The sequence below is a fragment of the Pimephales promelas genome, chromosome 13, assembly GCF_988280905.1.
Source record: "Pimephales promelas chromosome 13, fPimPro1.hap1.1, whole genome shotgun sequence".
NCBI classification, from domain to species: domain Eukaryota; kingdom Metazoa; phylum Chordata; class Actinopteri; order Cypriniformes; family Leuciscidae; genus Pimephales; species Pimephales promelas.
The window spans coordinates 23,367,530-23,393,455 of NC_142781.1; the positions used below are offsets into that span (position 1 = coordinate 23,367,530).

General features: G+C 36.9%; 1 protein-coding gene across 5 annotated transcripts in view; it reads right to left on the reverse strand.

The window, feature by feature from the left end:
- The window catches only part of rnf144ab (ring finger protein 144ab), a 73,991-nt gene that overhangs the window by 32,811 nt on the left and 15,254 nt on the right, over window positions 1-25,926 (reverse strand). Inside the window, exons 2-5 of one of the 5 annotated variants that reach the window (XM_089118660.1) lie at window positions 25,624-25,773; window positions 19,666-19,782; window positions 16,249-16,434; window positions 12,936-13,074 (exon numbers count right to left, since the gene is read on the reverse strand). The gene's annotated coding sequence lies outside the window, so the exon portion shown is untranslated. Of the gene's footprint in view, window positions 1-12,935; window positions 13,075-15,841; window positions 15,954-16,248; window positions 16,435-19,665; window positions 19,783-25,623; window positions 25,774-25,926 lie in introns of those variants that run through there. The other 4 variants (XM_089118662.1, XM_089118661.1, XM_089118663.1 and 1 more) reach the window with 4 other exon arrangements.

The following is a 25,926-nucleotide window of genomic DNA, read 5'->3' on the forward strand; positions in this document are numbered from 1 at the left end:
AATATTTCACCACTGGGTTGGCATAGACTAGCAGAGGTAGCATTTCATTTACAGAAAAACAATAGGGGCTGTGCACCTTTTGTGACCCTTCAGCGCTTGGCCCTTCACAAACATGAAGAGATATTTAGAATATCCAGTTTAAAGAGGAGCTGCCTGAGGGCAGAGAGCAGAAATGAGCCACTGATTAGGGAGAGCCTCCGCACAGGCTGCATGAGGTCATTTCCTCATCTACTCTCCAAGGATGTTCAAACCTCTCACTCATTCTCTCATATTAAATATATGTCGGGCGATGAGAAGGCACTTCATTCTGCTAAAAGTGTAGGGTAAAGAGTAAACCCGTTGCGTCAAAATTATTAAGTAGCCTAAATAAACTTTATGCTTAATTGAACTAATTAAGTTATGTGAACTTGACAATTCCACATTACCTAATTGTTTTGATTAAGCATGAAGTTTATCCCCGTCCTTCGAATAAGACGGTAAACCGAGGCCACTCCCAGGATGTCTTTCGAAAGAGTAAGAAAAGCACTATTTAAATGTAATGAATTATTATTACTATTGTTATTATTATTCCCTTAATAATTTTAAGGCAACAGGTTTCCTCATTTTTCTTTAAGTCAACTGATCACTTAAATCTCATTCAAGTGATTTGTGCTTTGCTTTATCTAGATCATATACTAGGGAATAAACAGACTCTGAGGCTGTATCTTCAATAATTGTAAATATCGGTTCTGGGAATGTTTTTTGCATGCTTCATTTCCAGAGTGACAATGTTGCTGAACCAGAAGGAGAGGATGTAGATTAGGCAAGGGTCTTTTGGGACAAAAAGGTAAGGAGATAAGCCAGCCAAAGGAGGCTAAACACTGGGGATCTGCTCTGTTCAGAGAGGGTGGAGGAGCATCCAAGCTCCTGCAGTACCAGGCAACACAGGCACTCAGATAATAGGGACTACTGTTTGGACTAGGGGTGCGACTACAAGGGGAGGCTGCAGAGAGTGACAGCTAGAGAGGAAAAAGCAGAGGTCTGTAGGAGTGCGATAAACCACCATATAGCTCTCTGATAGACACAACAGGGAAGAGTTTCAAGAAGAATTGAATGGCACCTCTTGTACAGAAAGTACACAAACACATACAAGATCATCAATGTTTTCATTTCTAGATCATTTCATTCTAAAGCTCTATAATGATTTCAGTGTGACATAAAGCTATTAGCCGCAGTACAAGCTAGTATTAACTTTTCAGTTATATTCCACTTTAAAATTCTTTAGCTGCAAAAAATGTTTTAGTATTAGTATTTTTGTCTTGTTTTCGAGTATTTAAATATTCTTTAAGATACATTTATTTGACAAGCAAAATGACATGAGATATAAAGTTTTGTTGTCTGAAACATTATCAAAATAACTACTTAATGCTTTAAACAAGAAAAAGTATCTGCCAATGGGCTTTTCCTTTGAATTAAGTTTATTTTTCTTACCATACTGGCAGATTTTTTTTTTATAAAATAATATCTGAAGTAATTTTGCTTCCCATGTAAATATATAACGCATTCTCATCTCAACGCGTCATATATGATGCTTTTGCCAAAGCGTAGACATCCAACGCACATGGCACACTTTAGTGTCAATATAACATGCACAAAGTATGGGTAGGTTTAGGTCTGGGGTGGGGTTAGGGTTAGACCACTAGGAGGCGCCTTCTGCCCCATATGTATATCTGCATCTCATATTGACGCTAAAGGGTGCCACGTGCGTTGGATGTCTGCGCTTTGGCAAAAGCGTCTTATATGACGCCTTGGGATGAGAACGGGCTGAAATAATTAAAATTAATAATTTTCTTAATGTTTAGATATTTGTACTGGAAAACAAAATACAAACTGTTTTTTGTACAAAAAACTACTGTAAGTTAAGAAAATATTTATTTTTTGAGTACTTTAGTTTGGTTATTCAGTTAAATTTTTAAAAATCCAAGACTTTAGAAGCAGCAACAGATATTGAGACTTGTTTTTCAGACAATGTATCTTTAATATGACAATATCTTGTCTTACTGCACTGGCTGATTTGGCAGATTTTCTCACTTGTTTTATATATAAAAATATTTAAATGGATACTCCACTTTTTTGGGGGGGGGGAGGGAGGGGGAAACATCCTTTTAAGTATCCTTTTAAGACAAAATAGTCAAGATGCAATCTGTAAAAAACAGTCTTAATATCTCATGTGGAGTATTGCTTCTCTAGTTATTTTGTCTTGTTTTAATATTTTTTTTTACTGCGAAACAAGAACTTAAGAAGTACATCCTCTAAAACTATATTTAATATTTACAAATGTATATTATGACTTTTGTATACTAGTTTGATTTCTTTGAAAAGTGTGAACACTGAAAAAAAGGTGTTTGGGGCAGGGCAGGGCTATCAGTTTTCAAAAAATAATGGCCGACAGAGGTTACTTTATTTAAAATAACACTTTAGGCATTTTTGTGACTTTTTTAATGTTTTTTTTTAGTCAGGACAGTTTTGAGGAGAGACTATAGGTTCCCTGAAGTACTACTACCCGATATGTCAGAGCGCTGCACGTGGCCCAGAAATTACACACTTCACCTTTAACTAAAGGAAAAAATATGAATAAGAGAGAAATGAGGGGCGGTGGGTAGTCTGTGTGCAGTAACACCAGGGTGCTGTCTTCTGTCAGCCCATGATAAAGCAGACCATCAAAGCAGAAGGAATTTCCTATAGTAAAACACAAACAACACCACCTTCGGCCCACGGATCTTGCCATGCATATCAATGAGAGAACAGAACACTACAGTAAATGGCCCCGTGTGCGATTGCTACTGCATGAATGAGCTTAATCAACGAGGATGAGCTTCATAATGAGCTTCATAACAATTAAATGCAACGTAATCTGTAAATAGTCACAACCAGCAGGTGGCAGTAAAGTAATCCAGTACATGTGCATAGGGATCACATGCTCCACAGGCAGTGGGCCAAGTGTTTCAAGTTCAAATGTCTGGAGAGTAACCTACTTCTCCTATTTCCCCAGCCACAGGCGCCACAAGGACCTGATTCAGCGCTCACTTCCACCTCCCACAAGCACAGGCTCCAAACAGACACACTCAGTTATCTAAACTGTATTGATCAAGCTGACACTGCTATTGTGACTAAATCACATTGGTTAAAACAAACAAATAACCCTTTACAATAGCACTGCTGTGGTATTTGATCTTTGATTTATATGTTGGTGCAAAATGATTACGATATTCATATCTACTACATCAGGGGTCTTCAACAGGGGGTCTGCTGTGGTACTGCAGGGGGTCCGCCAATTATTTTTTGTTCTAAAAAACTTAAATAGGCATCTGCATTACAAAAAAATAAACTATGCAAACTTTGAAAAAATATATAGTTAAAGTTCCCATGTTAAACTTACATACACTACTGTTCAATGTTTTTTTTTTTTTTGTAACTTTTATTTTGGATGCGATTAATCACAATTAATCTTTGCATAGCCCAACAATAAAGGTATTAATTTAAAAAGTAAAAATCTTTCTGACCCCAAACTTTTGAACAGTATGTAAAGGCTACCAATATATTATATTAATTAAATTAAATCACAAATGATACATCATCAATGATAATCATTTTAATAGCTAAAGTGATGTCACGAGAGGCTATATTCTGGAGGGGCATTAAATGTACCAGAGGTGGCTGCAGCACAGATTGAAGTAAGATTGAAAAAGACTGTTTACTTTCCTGAGGGAAACAGGATTATGATTTCGCCACAAGAAGAAGCATCATCGAAGTTTTGACTGTTGAAGATCAACCTGATCCTTAGTTACACTTTTGAGTTTGGAATGATGCTCATTCCCAAGAACTGTAAAAAAATCCTTGTTTACATTTGAACTTTGTGTCCTCGCACTACTTGAACGGTCCCGCTGAGATATATGTTGCCTCTCCTGACATCACACTTTTCATTTTAAGCATTACCTCCAAGTATACTGTATAGTAAATACTTCTAAGATGCCTGTAATGATATGACCACGATAAACAGGTACTAATCTGGTACATTATGTGGTCACTGCAACTGAAACAATGGCACATTTCAAATAAACGAATTAATATTCATTTACAGTACAGTCATTACACGACTTGACTGATTTCCCACGCATTTCCATGCATTATCAACAGCTCTCTCGTGGGGACTTTTTTAGCCCCTGCCCTCCCACACCAACACACACTTCCAACATTGTTTGTTCAATGTTATTCCTGCGTTATCATGTTGCTACGGGAACATGACTGATGGTGTGAAAGTGCTATGTGCTCGCCGGTCACTTTGCATCAGCACGCCGATATTATCACTGCTGTCTGAGAGTAGGCAGAACATGATTCATGCTCTATCTCTGTCAGCTCCAAAAAATAAATAAATAAATAAACATAATACAGACACTGTTCTGAACATGTGAAACACCAGCCCCCAAATAATGTTCTGTGAGGATAGCAAAAACTCTGAATCAACAAAAGTATGAATCACAGAGCTCATAAGTGGTATGCATGTTATATAAATCAAGAAAATCGTGCCAACAGAGTGATATATAACAATGATAACACAGCTTGTATTATTGCAAGTTTGTGTCTGCACCTTTTACAACTTGATCGGTGGAAGATTACTCCGAAACAACAGTCACCTTTTGTGCCAGAGTCTTATTTTTTTCTGAAAAGAGCTGTGTGCTATTATGATATAACCATCCTTCCTTTAAAATAAGGTCTCCATTCAGCCCTGGCTTTTTAAGTTTACTGTTTCTCTATTCAACCTGGTTTCTTTGAGCTTCTGAATAGTCATCATCATCATTATTGTATCATTATGTAACCCAGTACCATCATTGAAGAGCAGAGTGTATCATTACCTTCACAACTTTATAAGAATAGGGCTCCTTAGTGCTCAGTCAGAAGAAAAAATCTTATTCTATGAGCGATTGACCCATTACTGTTTCTTCAGACACCCACACAGCATTTCACCATTGACTGTTGTACTGAGGAGAGGAGATGATGTACTGATGAACAGAACAGATTATACTCACACTAACTCTCACAGCATGCTAGAGCAGACAGACAGAGCTGTACCCAAAGGTGGGCGCTTGTACTCAGTACTATTGACAGAGATGTCATCAATGTACTGACTGAGTTCTTGTTCAGGATCCCAGTATTGCACTCATTTCATCACTTTCATCTGAGCATCTTGCTGACCATCATCCACTGCTACAAGAGCAGTGTGGGAGAATGGATTCATAAACAATGATGTCACACAGTATCATAAAAAAAGGTTGTTAAGCAAGTTAGCAGGCAATCTCATTTAAACACGAGTCAATCATCTTACATGGATGCAAACACAATCAGTGGCCTGATTTTTCAATACTGTATGTGTCAGCTTCTGATAAAGTATGTGTCATTGTCATATGGTACAGTACAGTGCGTCATACTGCTATTCAACATGTCCTCATTCACTTGGTCATAAAGCATCCAGACACTTTATATTCATTTTACCGTTCAAATCTTTTGGGGTCAAAAATGTATATTTATGTTTATTAATGATGCATTAAATGGATTAAAAATGACAGTAAACACTTTTACATTGTTAAAGGGATAGTTCACTTTGAAATTAATTTTTGATATGTTTTAGCTTACCTCAAGGGCATCCAAGACAAAATTAAACATGATTTAATGACTCGTAAATGTAAGTACACATTGATGGCCTAAGACACGAAACGAGCGGTTTGTGTGAGAAAACGAACAGTATTTATATAGTTTTTACCTCGTGTACCCACAGCCATGTCCAACTGATCTGAATCAGTTGTCCAATGTCCAACTGAACCATGTCCAACGTTCCGCCGGAAGTGATCGCTTGCGTGTGTACGTCACTCATTGTTTACACAGAGATTTCGGAAGTTTTACCTTTCACTGTGAAGATCTAAACATATTTAGATGTACAGGAAATCGCAATGGAAGATGTTTTCGATATATCTAAATATGTTTAGTGAAAGGTAAAACTTCTGAAATCTCTGTATAAACAATGAGTGACGAACATGGCACATGTCAGTATATGACAACGGTTTGACCAAAAAATGTCAAAATTGAAAAAATCAAAAAATAATTTCAAAGTGAACTATCCCTTTAAACCTGTCAAATTAATAATATGGATTTTCAGATTTGGCACATCATAACTGGTTACTAAACGCACAAGAACCAATTTTAGATGACATGATTGACATCAAACAGTCTTTTCATGCACCATGATGACCATCTTGATAATGGGATATGTTTTAGGGATCAATCACTTAAATTTACTCATACAAAACTCGTGTATGACTTAAGAAGAATGTGACAGTAATTTGCCAATGCTATCATATGGGAAACAGTGTGAACATCTCCTTATGTGAAAAAAATGAAGATTGAAATGACATACGAATCAGTAAATGATGACAGAATTTCTGTCATGACAACTCTCGAAGTGTTGATATGTTGATATATTGGTTTAGCTATACGCTGCTACTGCAAGTACTGGACTTGTCATTGCCAATACGCACATGCCACACAAGCAAGTAAGACATGCTGCGGCTGTACAAAATAGCATACATGAATTACGCTTAGCAGATTTGTACAACTGGGGAAGGTGGAGGGTTTCTGAAAATGAGCTATATTTTCTATAATATAAAACCAACAACAAACAAATCAATTAAACAAAACATTGGCTAAACCAATAGTGCGAGTTTGGGGTGGTGCTATTTGTTTTCAACAAGTGATGGCAGACAGAGAGAGTAATTGGGAAAATTTAAGAGGACAGACGGGGTTGCCTGAAGTAAACGAGCTGCACTGCTACAGCAAATGCTGACCAAGTATTTGAAGGTTGAGCAGCGAGCTCATTGGCTACTAATACAGCAGGAACCAATTGGAGGAATGTCCAATGCAAATAGATAAATCTCTTTGACTTTGTCCTCCACTAGAGGTTTGTCTGAGCAAGAACAATCATATCTGAGAGATCAGAGGAAATCTCTGGAACTATCACAGTGTTCCTTCCCATAATATGGTTTTCATAGTCCTTAAATAAGGAATATCTAAATCAGATATACAAATCTTTCATCAAAGTGCACATTTAATATTCAAGTAATTATTCCCAGCCTTTCTCAAAAACATTTTTTACCCTGAAGATAATGCTGGTTGATTTTGATCTGAATAAATTATATGAGTCACAGCCCATTGGTCGGACACAGTCCGCCAATGATCCAATGGCCTAGGGCTTTTCAATGGTAACTTATGAAAAATAATAAGTGTAACGGTGGTTAATGATAACTGTGGCAACAGTTTATGTGCAAGATACTCAATGTATCACATTACAGTTCAGGGAAGGTTTCGCTTATTTAGTGAAACATTAACTCACCTCCAGAGCTTGTTTGAATAGGAATATAATGAGTTAATGTATGTCTATAATGTAATTATCTAATGACAAGTTACTGGGTTTTATTCAACTTTGCTGGAGGCCTGAAACAGGTCAATATTATGACTCGAGATGTATTCTGCACGTATGGAATCATGGACAACCAGCACATTATGATGTGAATAGCATTCACATAAACATCCACGCAAGCACAAACACCAGCCCATCTCTTTTGCAAACAGAGAGCTGCTTTCACAGGCAGTCCGCGATAAGGAAAAGCTCCTGCCGGACTCTTTCAGGTACACTGCAAATATGCAAACTGCCTGTGATGGCAGATAAGGGCCGAAAGCAAAGCTTGCACTCACAGAGCACTATAATTAAAGTCCTGTCATTAGGGATGGCTGATTAGTCATTTCTAATCACTCAAAGTGCTGGAACTCTTTCATTTTCCAAGACTTAAGGTCAGCATAAATGACCACAGTGGGTTTTTTTAAACTAACCTGGGGTCAGTCAAGTCCTTGGATCTTTAATGTCAGTATATTTATGATTAGCATTTGTGTGCTGCACTGAGGTTTGGAGGTTGAGTTGCAAAGATGATCATGTCTTTGATCCGTTAGACAAACAGGACTAATTTATGCTGTGTCCTCTGTAAGGATGTAAAAAAAAAAAAAAAGAGGGAGAAAAATGCTGTAAACCCATTGACCTTTTCACTGCAGGGTTTCCTGAAGTGGAACATGGAATTGCCAGTGGGAGCAGACTGATGCCCGATGCTCTAAACAAGATGTACTGTACCTAAGTCGACTCGGGGCGAGAGAATGTGCCTTCTTGACTGCGATGGCCTGTGAAGAATCATTGAGATGGATGAACGCAAATGGGCTCACAGTCTCAGAGACGGAGGTTGAGAGGAAACCATGTTTCTTAGTCGCTATTTCTCTGACCTACTTATGGCTCTGGATCGATACTCATAGTCCCTGTGGTGCTTCTGCAAAGGCTACATAAGAAGCCCAAACTGCTTTAAATGGCTGCTCTCATCGAATTACTCAGATGGACAATCCTGAGGGCTAAAGCAACCGACCAGAGAGAGAGAGAGAGAGAGAAATGTCAATTTTATTATGTCTATGGAGAGAAAAAAAGACATCATGTCCATTTGTTTGATTTAAAATGCATCATGATGATTTAGCATGAAGTATTAGCACAGAAACATCATGTATGCACCACCTCATTTTTATATTGAAAAGAACTTCCAAAAATGAAGTAGCACATGGTCATATCGCCTGTCAATCAAACTCCCTGCGAAGAAGGGTCAATTGGCAGAACAGCGCAGGACTGGATATGTCCGTGAGAGTGATAACCTAATCAAAAACCATTTCGCAAATGGCAAGCAAGCTTAATGCACTAAACAAGGGCACTGTAATAGCACTTCTTTGGACCCTGGGCCACCAGGTTTGCACGTGTTAAGCTTGTTCATTATTTAGCTCTGTCTAAGGGAGGGTGGGTAGGCACGATGTCATATCTCGCGCTCTGGAGAGATTTCGCTCCTTCTGATTTTCTAGCTGGCTGGGCATGGTGGGCGGCTGTCACTGAGTGATGATGCGTAGGAGGCCCAGGGTCATGCTGCCACCAGAGGTTTAGTGACAACAAGTTAAATGAGCTACTTTTGACCTATTTCTCCTCCCCGTTAGCTTAACAAGCTATAAATACCTGTGGCCCTCTCGATGTCTCGCCACAGGAAAGATGGAGGATGAAATAGGACAAACCGCTGAGTGAATCAGCATGAAGGGATTATTGTGTGGAATACTGTCAAATGTGATTAGCTCGTACAATTCACAGATTTGTTCAACACTTTCACGTTTTGATATTTTACAGTTCTCTTTAATGTAATGTAATGTCTCAGGATGTTTAAAAGGAGATCTGTGGTTCTCATTTCTCTATCTGACAAGGCACAAAACTGCATTTGAAAAGCAAGAAAAGCTGTTTTCTTCTCATAGTTCAGAGCTCTGGAGAGTCTATCAAAGCCTTTAGGCTCTCACTGATGAGGCTTAAATATTTAAACACGTTCTGCTCTCCAGCTTTCTTGCTTGTACCACATTTGTCTGCAATTATGTAATTCTGCCACAGCTTTCAAGTTCAGCTCAGTTTGATAACTTTCTCCATGATGGTTTGAGGGCACAAGCGCATGCACAGACAGAAAAAGTTCCAATTTACTTTAACATTATTGCACAGACAAGTAGCATAGATGAATAACGCCTCTCCGAAACATTTATAAGACTTTTGAGGGATAGTTCACTTTATAAAAAAAGAAAAGAAAATCATTTTCAAATCTCCCTCGTGCTGTTTCTTTTTCAATTTCAATTAAAAAAAAAAAAAAAAGAAATATATATATAAATAATTTATCATACAAGTTCGGAACACTTGAAATATAAAGTTGTTTGAATTACTTCATGGGGACATTTAATATTCAACAATAGTATTGATCTGTGTTGTATTACTATCATGTTATCACTGTGAAGCTGCTTTGATACAATCTGTATTGTAAAAAGCACTATATAAATAAAGGTGACTTGACTTGACTTCTATGGTGCTTTTTCGGTCATTTTTGGACCTTGATAGCTCTCTTTCTCTTTCTTTCAATAAGTCAGTGCAGATTTTGGAACAACGAAGGTTATTAAAAACAAAATGTTAATTATTGGATGAACAAACCCTGAAGAGACTGCATGTGGGTCTGTAAATAATTATTGTGCTTAATGAAACGGGGGAAAAGGGGAGAGAACCTCTTCACAGAAATTAATAATAAAAAAATAAAAAAATGAGTTAATCAGTGACACACAAACCATACACAGCATTACATCTATATATATATATATATATACATTGAACAAAATTATTAACGCAACACTTTTGTTTTTGCCCGCATTTTTAATGAGCTGAACTCAAAGATCTAAGACTTATTCTATGTTCACAAAAGGCCTATTTCTCTCAAATATTGTTCACAAATCTGTCTAAATCTGTGTTAGTGAGCACTTCTCCTTTGCCGAGGTAATCCATCCACCTCATAGGTCTGACATATCAAGATGCTGATTAGACAGCATGATTATTGCACAGGTTGGCCATATAAACCAGTCAGTATCAGGTGTGACCACCATTTGCCATCAAACTTTATGAGAACAAAGTCTGTCTGGCTTTCTCAACAGTGTGTCTGTGGTGCATTTGTATGCAAAATTGTGTGTGGGTGTCTGCCTTGAGGACCTTGACAGGCTGTGGAATCCAGAAACAGCTTTTAGAGAAATCTAACAAAGCATATTCTGATGGCCACACAGTTCACCATCTAGATTTGAACTGAATCTGTCTATATAGCACATTCACTCTCAAAAATAAAGTTTCTTTTTTGGCATCTGTGGATGACCTTTAACATCCAAGGAACTTTTCCACCGCAAAATATTCTTTATAGCAGGCAAAGGTTCTTTAGATTAAAATATTATTCACAGTTCTTTTTAACTGTTCACTGAAATGTTCTTTGGGGAGCTCAAAATGGTTCTATGGAATTGCTGCGAAAACACCCTATTACAGTGTATGCTGAATATTAGACCACTATCTGCTCTGATTCTTATTGCTGCAGGCTGGAGAGGAGTTGAGCACCCTATCATTAAAGCTCTACTAGAATAAAATTACCTATAAATTATAAACGGGGCTTTATTTGCAAGCCTCATTTCCACAGATTTCAGTTTTGGTGCACTGTTTTCAGAGCAGACCGTCACTGAGTCCTGTGATCTCTGTCCAAACGGCACCGGCTGGTAACGCAGCGGATCAGAGCCGTTTGCATGCCAGAGTGGGATAGATGATGGGGACTGCAGGGATGATCAGACGTCATTTTCTGCTAACTAATCAAATGATTCAGAGCAGTGCGCTGCATCACTCTTGTATCTGCTTCCTTCTAAAGGGATCCATGCCAGAGCAAATACTTTTGTAAGGTTTTAGAGATAGTGGCTTCTGATGGATTTAGTAACACTTGAGTCATTACTAGTGGGTTACCATGATTCATTTTAGAGTACTCATCCAAATAATTAGTAATTCCTTTAGAAGGAAGTAGGCTGGTAACACTTGAGTCATTACTAGTAGGTTAACATGATCTTCACTTTCGAATACTGGCCAAACGGGACTCAGTGGAGATTAGTAATTACAGTAGTAATCCTAGTAATAAAGTTAGAAATAAAAATAAGTATTTAATAAAAATAAGTATTTTTTTTCCTTTTAAAATAAGTATTATTTCGCTGTTACAAATAATTAATCATTCCTCTGAAGGATTTGGTAGGCTAATATTTGAGTCATTACTAGTGGGTTACCCTGATCTTTAGTTTAGAATTAATTATACATTGTGTGCATTATTCTCATTAATTATGAATCGGCTAGTAGTCCTCTGGGAGAGAAAAAAAAAGCTGATTAGCTAATCGTGAACTACTTCATTTAACTGAGCGCTATTTCTTACTAATTAATTTATCAGTTTCTTGTTAGTTACGTAATAGTGGTGACTGTTACTAGAATGTTAATATTATGTTACTCATTGTAACACTTATGTTACATTTATTATGGTTCACTTGTCTTTAATAATGTTTGAACTTTAAATTTGTTATAGTAGTTTTTGCATGTGGTATTTAAATTAGATTCAAGTTTTGTGAAATATCAACCTTCACAACATTTGTATTATTAAAATAGAAGGTTGCATGAGTCTTTCTTTAAATATTGTTTTTATTTTATTTTATTTTATTTTATTTTGGCAGGGCAAGTAAAAGTCTGATAAGAAGGTCCCTGGTAAATTTTGATAGGTTTGCATTATTATTAAAGGCATTCTTCAACATACACTGGATTTAATCAAATAAAAATCCATGAAAGAGGGGAGATTGTGGTTAGTAGTCATACATACTCCAGCTAATATTTCTCAGTGAACGCACAGTTATATAAATATGTCTCAGGGTATATTATGTGTATATAAACAGATATAGTTTTGGCTGCAGAAAAGCCTATTTAAGCTTTGTGCCATTGAATAGCCTTTTCAGCAACAGTAAAACAAAACACACACACAAAATCATAAAACAACAAACATTTTAAATTTGTATATAATATCGTTTTGGCTAAAAGAATTTGAAATGATTAAATTGTATAAAATTACAACATGTGACAACAGTGATATCTTGCCAGTGTGAGAACTATAGCCCCTCTATCTCCAACATACGCATATCAAATTACCATTTGTGCTGTACAAGTCAAATGTTGATTACGTGTCACAAATTCAGTGGAAACTTTGAGTTTGAAGAAACATAGCACAAACGTGATATATGGTCTGACTTAAACGAGAGCCTACCAAGTCAACTCAACTGAGAATAACACCTCTCCATGGCAGTGATCCAGCCTGCTATGGTGTGAACAACTTTTCTCTCACTCACAGGAGAAATCTCAAGGAGCAGATCTGTGTTTTAACCATTCTGATGTACACATAAATGCCACATTTTTCCTCTGAACATACCCATGTTTAGTCCTCCCATGACAGTCTGCTGTGTAATCCTGGCAGTCTGCTGATTGGCTCTTCAGTCCCTCAGAATGATGTAATGCTCAGGGGAAGGATGGTGCACAGTGGAAGTTGATTAGAGAAACCGAATATCCTCCTACGGAAAGGCACAAATAAAAAGAATTATGAATTCTACCGGATAACACCAAAAAACATTCTTTATGAATTCAACAAACACAAGAATAAAGTGGCAGTTTAACATTTTTACATAAAACATATACAATTACAACGCAGAGGGGAGTCTGTGCAGCCAAGATGATCAAATGAATCAATTTGAAGTTCAAATCCGTATTTCACATTATCTCTTTTAATCTGCGAGCGCATCAGAAATCCAAATGTGTTAAGAGTAATGTAAAGTAAAATATGCCATGATAACATGTTTGCATCTCATCTTTTAAGAACAAATCTTTTAAGTGAACGAATTGTGAAGAAATACTACTAGATCCGTTTGATCAACTGCAGTGTATCTCGCTTTGTGCATATTTTAGTAAATAAAGACTTTTCGGTCGTGAATGACCAAAGCATTCTCATTCCAAGGCGTCATATACGACACTTTTGCCAAAGTGTAGACATCCAACGCACATAAGCGTCAAATGAGACGCTTATTGGTTGAGTGAGTGATTCAAAAGACTTATTCACGCTGTAAGTCACTTGTTGAAAATGAATTCAAATGAATGTCACTGACATCCCATTCCTGGAACCAAAATCTTAATATCCTTAACCAATTTGTTGAATATATCACTCTTTCTGTAAAACATTAAACAAGTTCAGGTAGTCAAGAAGACACTGTTTGCAAATCTCATGCACTCTTTTTGCAAATCTCTAAACACATGTTGCACTGTGATGCTTTTAATGTTTTAAAATGCAGGCAGGCAAACGTTAAACACAACTACAACACAGTTTTCATCCTTTACACGCAATGACATAATACATAATGCAAGTCAGTTTAGAGTGCCAAAATTGACTCAAAATGTTACACTGATACCAACAATGGATGTAAGCAATCTAAGAGGGAGAGGAGGACGAGTATGTGTAAGAGAAGGAAGAGTACTTGTAAGAGGTGGTGAACAAGGAGGAAGAGGATGAGGACGAGAAAGAGCAAGGTGTGGAGAATGTTGCCAAGGCTAGATCCGGCCCACCAGAGGGTTTTCCCCCTTTGCCTGGCAAGAGACAACACTGTCTGTGATGTGAACAAAGTCCTCAGGCAGGACCCAGTATGAAGATGTGCTGAGGCAGAATGAATCTCTCATTGACCTTGATTTTGCAGTTGCACAACTCTTCTGAGTGTACTGTAATAGGCTTTTCATTTAGAGTTTAGAGTCATTTAGTGTTTTTACTTTTGCAGTTAGAGTTGGGTCACTGTATTTTTACAGTATGCAAGTGCTGTACAGACATTCAATAGGCCTATACAATATTCAGTACAATAATATACTTGCAGTGCATACAGTATACAATTTATTCCCCTTTCTACTGTAAGTTGTGATTACTACTATTCTGTAACTGCATGCTTTGGATTCTTTGTTCTACTGTATGTTGTGAATATTGTTTATATTGACTCATGTGTGTATGATCTGAAAGCAAGCATTGTTTGATTTTGAGCACAACATGCTGTTTTACGGTTTACACGAGTTACATGAAACAATCCAACTATATATTTTACACCACTGACAAGGGTGTCACAACTCAAGGTAGTGGAAAAGTTGGTTTCAAGGTAGTGACGAAATGCGCTCTGTAGCGCTGTTTGTTCGCTGTCAGCTAAGGTAGAAACATGACGTCCCAATATGTCTGCAGTAAACGTAGCCTATAATTTATGATTTAAAAGTACTTTTATTATTTAAAAACAGACATTTTCGAATTCCAAAGATGGTAGAAATTATCAAGGATCATTTATTTACATGTGTAAAACACAAAATTGGTTACTACAGAAATGTGTTCTGCTTTTTGCAAATTGTTTACTGTTGTTTTGCGAGGCGAGTTTTCCTTTACAAAGCAGATTGAGTTCGTTTGCAAAATTCTGGATTTGTTTGTTTAATTTTGGCACATAATTCGCTCCATATTAATGTTAAAAAAACGAAAGTGAATATTTCATGTCAAGGGACCTTTAAGCTAAAACACTCCAAAAGCCCAAAGCTTACACCAGACAGATAAGACATATGGTCTGCCCATCAGAGACAATTTATAATGAAGTATGGTAAGAGTTTAAAATTAATTTAGAATTAAAATGATTCACCACCAACAGAAGTTTTCAAACAAACAACTGCCCAGTGGTATTATGCCTTGAGCTGTTTTATCTGTGACCGAGTAATCAATAAAGCCTCTTAAGTTAATGTGTAATATTTCATTTCAGGAGCTGTCCATAGTTAAGTTCAGGTCCATTAAGTTATAAAAGAATAATGGATTTATGCTGAAGTGTTGCTGTTGGGTCGAGGTTGTAGCCCAAACAGTGAGGGAATATCAAATAGTGCTCACAAATGGCTTATTCCTGGAAACATGCCCAGGCACTGCTCAATGTGCTAGACATACCTGAGTGACAACCTGCTGAAATAAAACTCTGACCCATCGTGTCTGCAGGGTCATAACTTTAGTGGGGCAAGCGGTAGGAATGATTCCTACATTTTAACATAAAATGTTTATTTTAAATTTAATTATTATAAAATATATACTGTTTTATACAGTCTCTCATGCTTGGAAACCATGTCACTTTCAAAATACATGGACATTACATTTAAATGTTGAAATAGTCAAAAGCAGAAAGGACAGAACGATAATGTTGTTCTATAAAAAAAGAACTGTATTAAACAACAAGGACGGTTAATTTGTCCTTTTAAAAACGACAGAATGATAAATTAATAAATATAACTTACATCAAAAGCTGTTCTTTTCCCCTCTCATGCCAACTTACAGGTCATTTAAAATGCCAGGATTTTTCCTTCAGACTTTGTTATACGATAGCTCAGACCTTTACAATGAAGTTTAAGATGCTAAATCCTAAATATAAATAGAACCAGCAGGCATAACAGAAAATGAAAGAGCAGAAAGTCTGTCTGAGAGGCCCAGCCAATCAGAGCGAAGCTAGTGGGTGTTTGCACCTGCCTAATTAATTTCCACACCAAAGGTTCCCATTGTGTGCCTGCACAAAGCTGGACTGACCTGATACAGCTGTCCTTGTCCATTAGAAATGGTGTTTCGCGGGACATATGGTATGGTGGGACGGGTGTATGTGAAGTGTGTGAAGATGGAGGTGCTGTTGACAGTCACCACAGTGCACTACCTGGCCCACTTCCACTCCATAAATTTAAATGAATGAATCATGCTGGCGACATATGCTCCAGTGATTCTTCATGTGCCAGAAGCCTGCAGGTCCGGTACTCCTGTAGCCCAATAGTAATTCCACAATCTGTTCCTCTGCAGTCTCAGGAGGAAACCCCTCTATCCTCCCTCTGAAATAAAGCTGGTGCTAAGAGAAGATAGAGAAAGTGAAGACTTTATTAACTAATATATCTAAAACCATCCCATCACTTTGGAATGGTCTACCTCTTTACTTTTTTATATAAAAAAATTAGATTTTTTTATTGCAATCAATTCATTTCTATGTTTGTGTTTTGTTTTTCCACATAAAAATGTAAGTACTTTTACTAATGAACTAATGAATTTTAAAAATATTGTCTCTTAATTTCGATTTGTGGGAAAGCGCTTTAGAGACCCCTAAAAAAATAATTATAACAATTAAAAACTTGCTCTTTTACTTTCTCTAATGAAATTTATTTTGTGTGCAAATTAAAAAAAACAAATCACATCTTTTCCCCTTTCCAATAACACAAAGTTTCCACATTATTTGCTGCAAGTCTGCGTCCCCTAAAGCCATTTCTTTCTGTGATATTAACTTATCCTGAGCAAATGTAACTGAGTGGATACCAATTGCCCTAGGCGAGGCTTTTCCCCAAGATGGTTGAATAACAGGGACATACAGAACTTCCCGCCGCTAAACCCGATGCTGCTCGAACAGCCCATCTCAACCGGAGAGAGACGCTTCTGCCAAAAATCAGTGATGAGCTGCTGCCCATCTCTGCCAGAGAACACACTTGCAGTACGGCAGGTCCGTGCCCAAAGCTGATGTAATGGTGCCACTTCCCCAGATGGCCCTGTAACTCTATATGCCATATTAGCAGCTCTCCTCGCTCCCTGTACTCGGTCTCTCTGAGCACCTGCAGCTTGTTAATGTTGAGACTAGATCTGTAATGGTACAAAAGTCTTCAGCACTGGAAGACAGGTGCAGTCTTTTACATGTACTTTATTCTACAGGGATGAAATGTTATGATGCACTAAACGGTCCCAAGTGAGACAGGAGACGGAAACAGCAAAGCCTCTACACCAGACGACAGGTGCACGCCTGTGTGGAGAGACAACTTTATCCTTCTGGATTGTGTGAACAGACAGAGTTAAGTGGAACAGCAGAGACAGATCGTAAAATTCTGACCAGGAATTCATAAGTTTACTTTATACAAGCGTTAAGTGTTGAGTGGAGTCGTGCGTTTAGGAATGCTGTCCTTCAATGTCTATCCAAAAAATACAGATAATAAAGCCATTACTGCCACACATTACAATATGGAGTAGATCTAGATATGGTCATCTAAATCTAAACATGTTCATCATGACATCTAATTTAAATGAAGACAAGGACCATCAAAAAGGGATCACTTGACTTAACTTAAACAAGTAAGGAAACCCGTTGCCTTAAAATTATTGTGTAAAATAGCCTAAACTTAAGCTATGTGGAATTGTCAAGTTCACATTTTCAATTACATGATGTTTATATACTTAATAGTTTTAAAGCAATGGGTTTCCTCACTTTTTTTTTTAACATAAGTCAACTGATCCCTTTTACAGTATTAATCTAAAAACAGCAAAAGCCAAACACCAAATTGTATCTATAAACAGAAAATGTTTGTGTGCCTGTCAATGACAATCTCATTCGGGTACTGATATATTTAAAAAAAAAAAAAAAATTGAAACATCAAACACTGTTAAAATGTCTGAAATATTGAAGAACAGGGTAGACAAAACAACAACAACAGTAGCCTACAATGTGCTTATTTGTCGTTTTTTTTTTTTTTCTTGAATTGTCTGTTTGTGCTATATTTCTGATACGAGTTATCATGTTTTTGTTTCAGTTTTGGGTTTTTCGTGTGTTTTAGTTGTGTTACCTTGTTTTCAGTTTCGTTGATTTTTCATTTATTTTTTGAGTCATTGCACCTGTCATTCATTTTGTTGTTTCCCTGTGTATTTAAGCCCTCATGTGTTTTGTTCAGATCATTTGTCCATCCACGTTGCTTAATACTTGGTCTGTGCCTTCATTTAAAATTACATGACTTGATTATTAAAATAAACACGACTTGATTATTATTTAAATAAATAATGAATAATAATATAATATAATAAATAAATAATACAAATAAAAAAATGAAAATGAATATATATATATATATATATATATATATATATATATATATATATATATATATATATATTCGGTTGTTAAGTCGTGACGTAATCACGCTCTGATAATACTGTTTCCGGGTCCAAATGCTGGGTCCTCTCTATCTGCTTACCGCTTTTGCCCGAGTTTTAACATGCCGCAGTGCTGTGTCCCATGTTGTTTAAATAGATCGGAGTTAAAAAAAACAAGTGACATTCAACTGTCATTCTACCGCTTTCCCTGTGAGGAGAAAGAAAAGAGAAAATGGCTGCAGTTGATAAGGTAAGTTACAATTCTTTCCTTTATCCCTAACACCCACTGGCGCTGAAGCGAAGCCAGTCCTTTAAGAAAAGGGCTTAGTCTAACGTTATGGGTTGTAACGTTAATTAGATATGGACGAGCGGAGCGCTTGGACCCGGAAGAGGCTAAACGTCACGCGTGACGTCAGACTTAACAACCGAATATATATATATATATATATATATATATATATATATATATATTCCGTCTAAAATTGATATCTGGAAAAGTACCTTCTTTCCAATTTTGCTTCATTGTTATTTCTGAATGCAAAGATAATTTAATGAAAAATAATAATAATAAAAAAAAAAACAATTAACCCCAGTTTAAGATTGTTCCTGTTAAATAACATTTTCAGTTCTTTTTGCCTACATGCTTTGGAAAAACTGAAACAAATGGTCATCCCAATAAAGCAAGTGAAATAAAAGAGGAATAAGAAAGAAACTGAAAAAGAGTAGGAGAGAGATATGTATGTAGGTATATCAGATTATTGCTGTGCCCTTTTTCCCCTCCCACGTACACAACCAAACACTCCCTCTTTTCAGCCAGGCACCATTTCAGTGAAGAGGTCTGCATAAAAAATGAAAAAAAGAAAGAGAAAAAAGAAATGAAAGTTAGCTGATGCATTGGGCCTTTCCATCAGCATTTGCCACTTGAGATCAAAGCCCCTACGGCCATGCTCTCCTTCTCTTTTTCCCTCTCGCACTCTCTCCTGTGTGGGTGTGTGTGTGTGATGTTCATTTCCACCCCAGGCCTTGCCCATGCTCTTGAGCCAGACAGATCTGCTTTCTGGTATGAGCTTAAAGCAGATTCACTTCTCAAGATCAAAGCAATGGGAAAACCAGTGCTTGCTTGTCAGAAAGCTGAACTAACAAACTGCTGGTGCGTTAAGATCAGCGTGGATAGACCTACCTGGATTCCTGGATTCATCCCAATAGATCCTGAATGCAGTTTCACAGATCTTCATGCTGGCTGCTCAAAGATGGATGCAAAGTAAGATGAACAGCGATGTCACTCCAGAAATGTGTTCTGGAAAACATCAAACATAATATGATGGATGTTTATCAGATGTAAAGCAATATTTTCTTCATAATAACATTATTGGAAAATGCTATCTGTCTGACAGGCTTTTAACATATGGTACTGCTCAACTTTTCAAGAACAGACATCCTCTTTTGTCCAGCTTATGTTTGTTTCTGCTGCAATAAAACATACCTCATTTATGCTCTCTTTAGACATGATTTAATGTTTAACCCACAGCCATTGTATCATATCACAACTGAACCCTTCTGCAACTTCTCAGTACAAACAGACAGTGCAACAGGCCAGTGAGAAGGAAGCCTCTCCGGGGCATTGAGAGAGTGGTGTGGGCTTGGAGAATGCAGAGATGTTCACACAGAGGCAGATACAGATAGCTCTCTATGGCACGATAATTAATCAGACAGCAAGCTAACGCTAACAAGTAATGCATCAGTGAGGTGGAGACCTGGGTTATGGATGATGGGGAGAGAGAGTTTCTTTGGATGAGACAGATCTGGTGCACCTGGGCAGAAAATCACATGTGCTGCTCCTAGACGCCAGGCCCATGAATCACCTCCACACTGAATGAGGACTGCACTGCTTCCATGTCATTTCATCTTAGCCAAGAGACACACACAGTCCACAGACTTGCTAATGTAGGGGCAAACATATTTGTGGAGGAAAGGAAAGACTTTTTTTTTTTTTGCTGGTAAATAGGTTATCATTTTCTCACTTTTATAAAAAAGGGAAAGTGTGACCAATTCGTTTTCATGTCCTTCAGCTCATTTTAATCATTAATAATTATACAGTACAGACTACAACAGTTCATTCTGTTGCTCTAAATTGCCCAAGATTTTGCTCTAAATTTTCCAAGAGTTATATTGATAGCGTTAAAAAGTTATAATATACTGTATTGATACTAAATGGAAACTTTAAAAATACAAGTTATTAAAATATTATTATTGTTATTATTATTATTTCTGGTTTACATATACAGTAGCATACATATGCATGATACAGAGGCTTAAATTCTTTATTAAGTATTATATTATTATAAGATTTAAAAAAATAACAGAGACAAATATTGTATCATATTGGTCAAGGGTGTGTGTCAGAGTTGTCAGGTATGTGCAACAAAAGCAGCCAATGATGACCAGTCCTCGAAACAGACCAATGTGATTTTCTCCATCGGGCGACCGAATTCTCGACTGAATTTGAACGTCTGGGGTGTGTTGGAGTGCCAAAAATGTACTTATGGGGGTGGAAATTAAAATATATATATTTTATTTATTATTAAATAATTAACTGAATTTATTACAAGACAATAATCCTACAACATTTAGCTGTGTAGTAAAAAAAAAATAGTAATAATTTACAAATTTAGTACACGTAAAAATTCATATTTTATATTATAATAATATAATCTTGCAATAATAATAATAGTCTACATATATATAATAATAATTATTATTATTAGATTATATTATTCTAATAATAACATACGGGCCCATATATAAAACACAATATAATATGTTGTATTTTTTATTTTTTTTTGCTACATTATGACAATTGAAATTTAGCTTAAAACAAAAGACAAAAGATGAAAAAAAAAACCCTTTTCATAAGCTGAAATGCTAGGCTATTCTGTTTTGTGGTCTATCTTTCTACTTCATGCATGATCATTATTCACACAGACAAGCATTTTCTTTCTTTTTTTTTGCCCGTAAAAAAATCCGAAAACGGATTGTGTTTTAGGCAGGTGTGTGGTTATCTTCCAGTGAAGATCTCACAGAAGGGCATGCTAAGCAAAAGAACAATGAGATACACTGATTTTCTACCTGCTGAGTAAGTGGATACAGAAGCTTTTAAATAGGTTATTGAGGGCGGTCAGAGCCTAATTGCTTTTAATTTCACACAGGGTGTCCACTAGCCCAATTAATTACAGTGCAAATGAGTCCTTTATAAAGTCCTTTATACCCGTTGTCCTTGATTTTGAATCATGTCACTGATAAAGTATTCAATGGGAGTAAGTGGCCACTTCTCCAATTCTAATTAGAGCTTGAAAAAGAGAGGTGAGGGTTGGAGGCAGTCATCTGTATATGGTTTTCTTCCAATCACACCCTCCTCATTTAACAAGAACCAATCTTCACTGACAGGAAATGAAGCATTACCATTTTAAATGACCTAGGCTATTGCGATGGGGAGAGCAGCAGGATGTATTTGTATGCAGGACAAGTGCCAGGTGCATGACAATGTCAAATTCGGTGACAACACACTGGAAATGACTAACCGAGAGAGAGAGAGAGAGAGAGAGAGAGAGAGAACACGCTTCGGCTTAGGGCAGCTCAGAAGGTGAAAATAATCCTTTTAGCAAACATTCGGCTGTAATGTGGAGATAATTACTTGGAAATGTCATGGTTTTATCGCAGCCATACACAGAAATGTAATTTCATTCAGACTCAAAATGTGACAACATTTTTAAATGGGGTCGCTTACACTCAAATCATTTCAAAAGCATTTTTGTTAAGGTCTATGCTTGCATCTTCTTGTGAGCCTTCAGAGTCTATTCAAAATATAATCTACTACACATTTCCAATAAAATGGTTTGTTTATTTTTGGAAAAAGCTATTTAATCACACCCATTATCCCAATTAACAAGCACAGAATATGCATAAAACACAGGCTACTTACTTTGAGGATGAAATTGATTTGATATGACTTCACACAATCCCACAGAGGAAGCAAAGCACAGACCAACATATCAAACACAGATGGACAGGTTATTTAATATAGGCCATCAAAAGAATGCTGTATGCGTTTGATAGTATTGGAACAAATTGCTTTCTTATGTGGGTCAAATGAAAAATTGCTCCTCAAAAGCAGCAGACATAGGGACCATTTGCCCTGCTGCCCTGTTTGAAATCACTTGCTAGGCCCATATCATATCTCACTCCTGTAGTCCTACTGGGCTGCCCTCTAACAATGATCTTCACTGAATGAAACCCCTGTATCTACCCATAATGATTTGCAGTTGATAGGTCATACCACAAAGATGGGTTTTTATTTTGAACCATTTCCATAAAAAAAGAAGAAAAAAAAGAAAAAAAAATTAAACTGAATGACTGTTCAGTTCTGTTAATGGGCTTTCTTCCATTAATGCATAAAAAAAAAAAAACAACTAATGGAGCATGGAGCTTCCTTTACTTCCTTCTTGCTTATTCAGCAATGCCACAACGCCGGTACAGAAGCACAGCACATTCAGTGCAGTCTAAATCTTGAACGAATAACTATAATGAGTCAGTTCTTTTTAGTGAATCAAACATAAACAGCACGACCAGTGTAGTCTATCCAAAGGAATGGTTCTTTTTTGCTAATCCGTACCATAGTACTACTGAGACTGCTCTCATTAGAGTTAAAAAAGATTTGCTCTTATAATCCGATCTTGGTTGTATCTCTCTATTAGTGTTGCTCAATCTTAGTGCTGTATTTGATACATTTGTTGCCATTGGCTTTTGGCTTGCTTAGTTGGGGACATTAAATTTAACATTTAATTTAATATTCAACAATAATATTGATCTGTCTGCATTGACACCATTATATGAGAACTGAACTGAGCTGAATGATGACATCACGGCTTTGTCCAGAGCAGCTACATGTATAAATTAACTAAATTAATAACTTTTTTATACAACAAAAATGAAACATTATTGAACTTACATTGAACTTGAGTCCAGCTGGACTGTGATGCTATTTTTTTCTGCAAACATTATTTTCCTGTTGTCTCTGTATAGCTGCTTTGAAACAATCTAGATTGTAAAAAGCTAAGTAAATAAATGTGACTTGACATGACTTGACTAATAAAAAAAAACACACAGCGCAACCAGTGCAGTACGTTCCTGAAAGAATGATTCTTATGAGGCTGTTCTTTTTAGTGAATCAATAACATATACAGTAGCACAACCCGTAGTACAATTCCTGAACAAAAGACTCAAATAAATCTGTTATTTTGAGTTAATCAAACACAGATTACAGATTACAGCAAGCTATGGGTCTTAAATCAGAGCTGTTACTGACATGTCTTATGTGTTTGGAACGATATGAGGGTGACTCAATAATGACCGAATTTTCATTTTTAAATGTGAACCCTTTAAGCTACCAGAATCTTTAAATTCTTTCATGATTCCGATTGCTAGTTGCATCTTCCAATGACATTCAAAAGTGTCCAAACACTCTTATTAGGTGGTGAAAGATGTTTAGATGGCTAGTGATGTTTAGATGTGGGTAACAGTGATAGGGGTGGTCCACAGGGGGAGACCGATAAGATATATATTAAAACCATATATTTCTGTCACAAATAAGTTTACAGCCAGCTTAACAGAGCACACACACACATGCCCTCTTATTCTTTCCTAACCTGGCAGCTACTTTTACCAGGAGAGTTCTGGGTGATGTACTGAGACCCAGAGGGCAGGAAGCTGTCAATTAATGGAAGGTCTTGTCACCAAAGACTTGCAGGAGCTCTACTAATCAAAGACTTAGCTGTTCCTTAGCAACAAGTCCAGGGTCTCATCCATCAAGACATTTTCATTTCTCATGACATCACAAAAACTTTAAGAGTTCATAACAGACCCATGCTAAATGAGAGGTGACTTGACTGAAGAGGGGTGTTAAATGTTAAGATTTAAAAGTGAATATTATTGAGAGGAAAACTGTGACTGCTGTGGAGGTAATGACAAGAAAAATCAAGGCGTGATGCAAATTTTTTGCTTATTTCAGCCCGATGCAGTTATCATTTTCACACCCTGCCACATTATTTAAATAGCAAATGCATTTACACCCATTAGTGCACCCATGGGCGTGCTGGTCTGAAAATGAGCTGTGTTCAGGCGCATTGTTGATTCTTTGGTGTTTTGAGGCAACTGAAATAGACTGCACCATTGACCAAATGATACCTGGTTTAAAGTCAATGGTGCGATATTTTTTTGTTATTAAAAAAAGCGCATTAGTAATGTGTGCCTATAGGCGGGTCGACAACGCGTGTACACTTTGTCCCGTAGATGGTCTGCTCTACTGTTGCAAATTCCTCCATGTAAATGCCATGGCGTGAGTGCAACCGGCTTTTAAAGCGTATAGGAAATGAAACTCTGATTGGTTTAATGCACACAAGTTCAGTGATGATTTACTGATTGGTTTAATGTATGCCAAAAACACACCCATTTTATGAGATTAGGAGCAACCCTTTTAGACCATGCGCCGGATGCTTTGACAATTTTTCCCGTTGATAAATTAGCAAAAGTGGATTCGGACATGGCCCAAATAGGGCGTGGCTGGACCTTCAAGCTCCACCCATTACTTCCAGAGAGGAGGAGCTGGATGTGAAGCACCACAGAGCCAGAATGTATACACTCATCATACTAATGGCTTGGTTGTAGTTGTCGGTAGAGAAACAGAAAAAAAAATGCTTTAAAGTCGGCATTAAACAGAAGTGACGATAGTTTTTTCTTCCCTATTGTAAACTACTGTATATCTGAGTAAAGCGGCTTCTTAAACAAAACAAAAAAACAAAAAGAAATCACTAAAATGCTGTCATTTATTATTGCTGGGATCTCATGTGAGTGACAGGTTGTCAGATGCCTTTACGCCGGTAATCAAGTCATCAAAGAAGGGAAGAGATTGCAAGGGGTAGGGGAAGTTATTTTGATTAGAGATTATGAGGGCACATGAATAAAAAAGAACACTGTGCATGGATATAATCATTTATAATAAGCACTGCAATATTCCATGAAAAAAATAAGAAAGGTCAAATTTTTGTAGTCTATAAGCAAAACAGAAAAGACAAATGTTGCCTACCTTCAGCGTTCTCTTGGCTGTCCAAGTATTGTAATCAGTCAAGTTGTCAGTCTGCCTGCCAAGGATCCTTAGCGTTGATTGTAGTAGGGAATGACGAAAAGACAACCATGCAGGATACTCATCAGTAAGTGAGAGCGATTCATTTATATGCTGTTACAAATAGAACCAGACACACACTTAATTTCACTCTCAGACAGCAGTTTATGTTTTGTTCTATCACTAGTTTTTTTTTCTCTCTCTGTCATTAGGCCTTAGTCTTCATGGTGATCGTTTCCACACATACAGCTATAACATGGGCTTTTG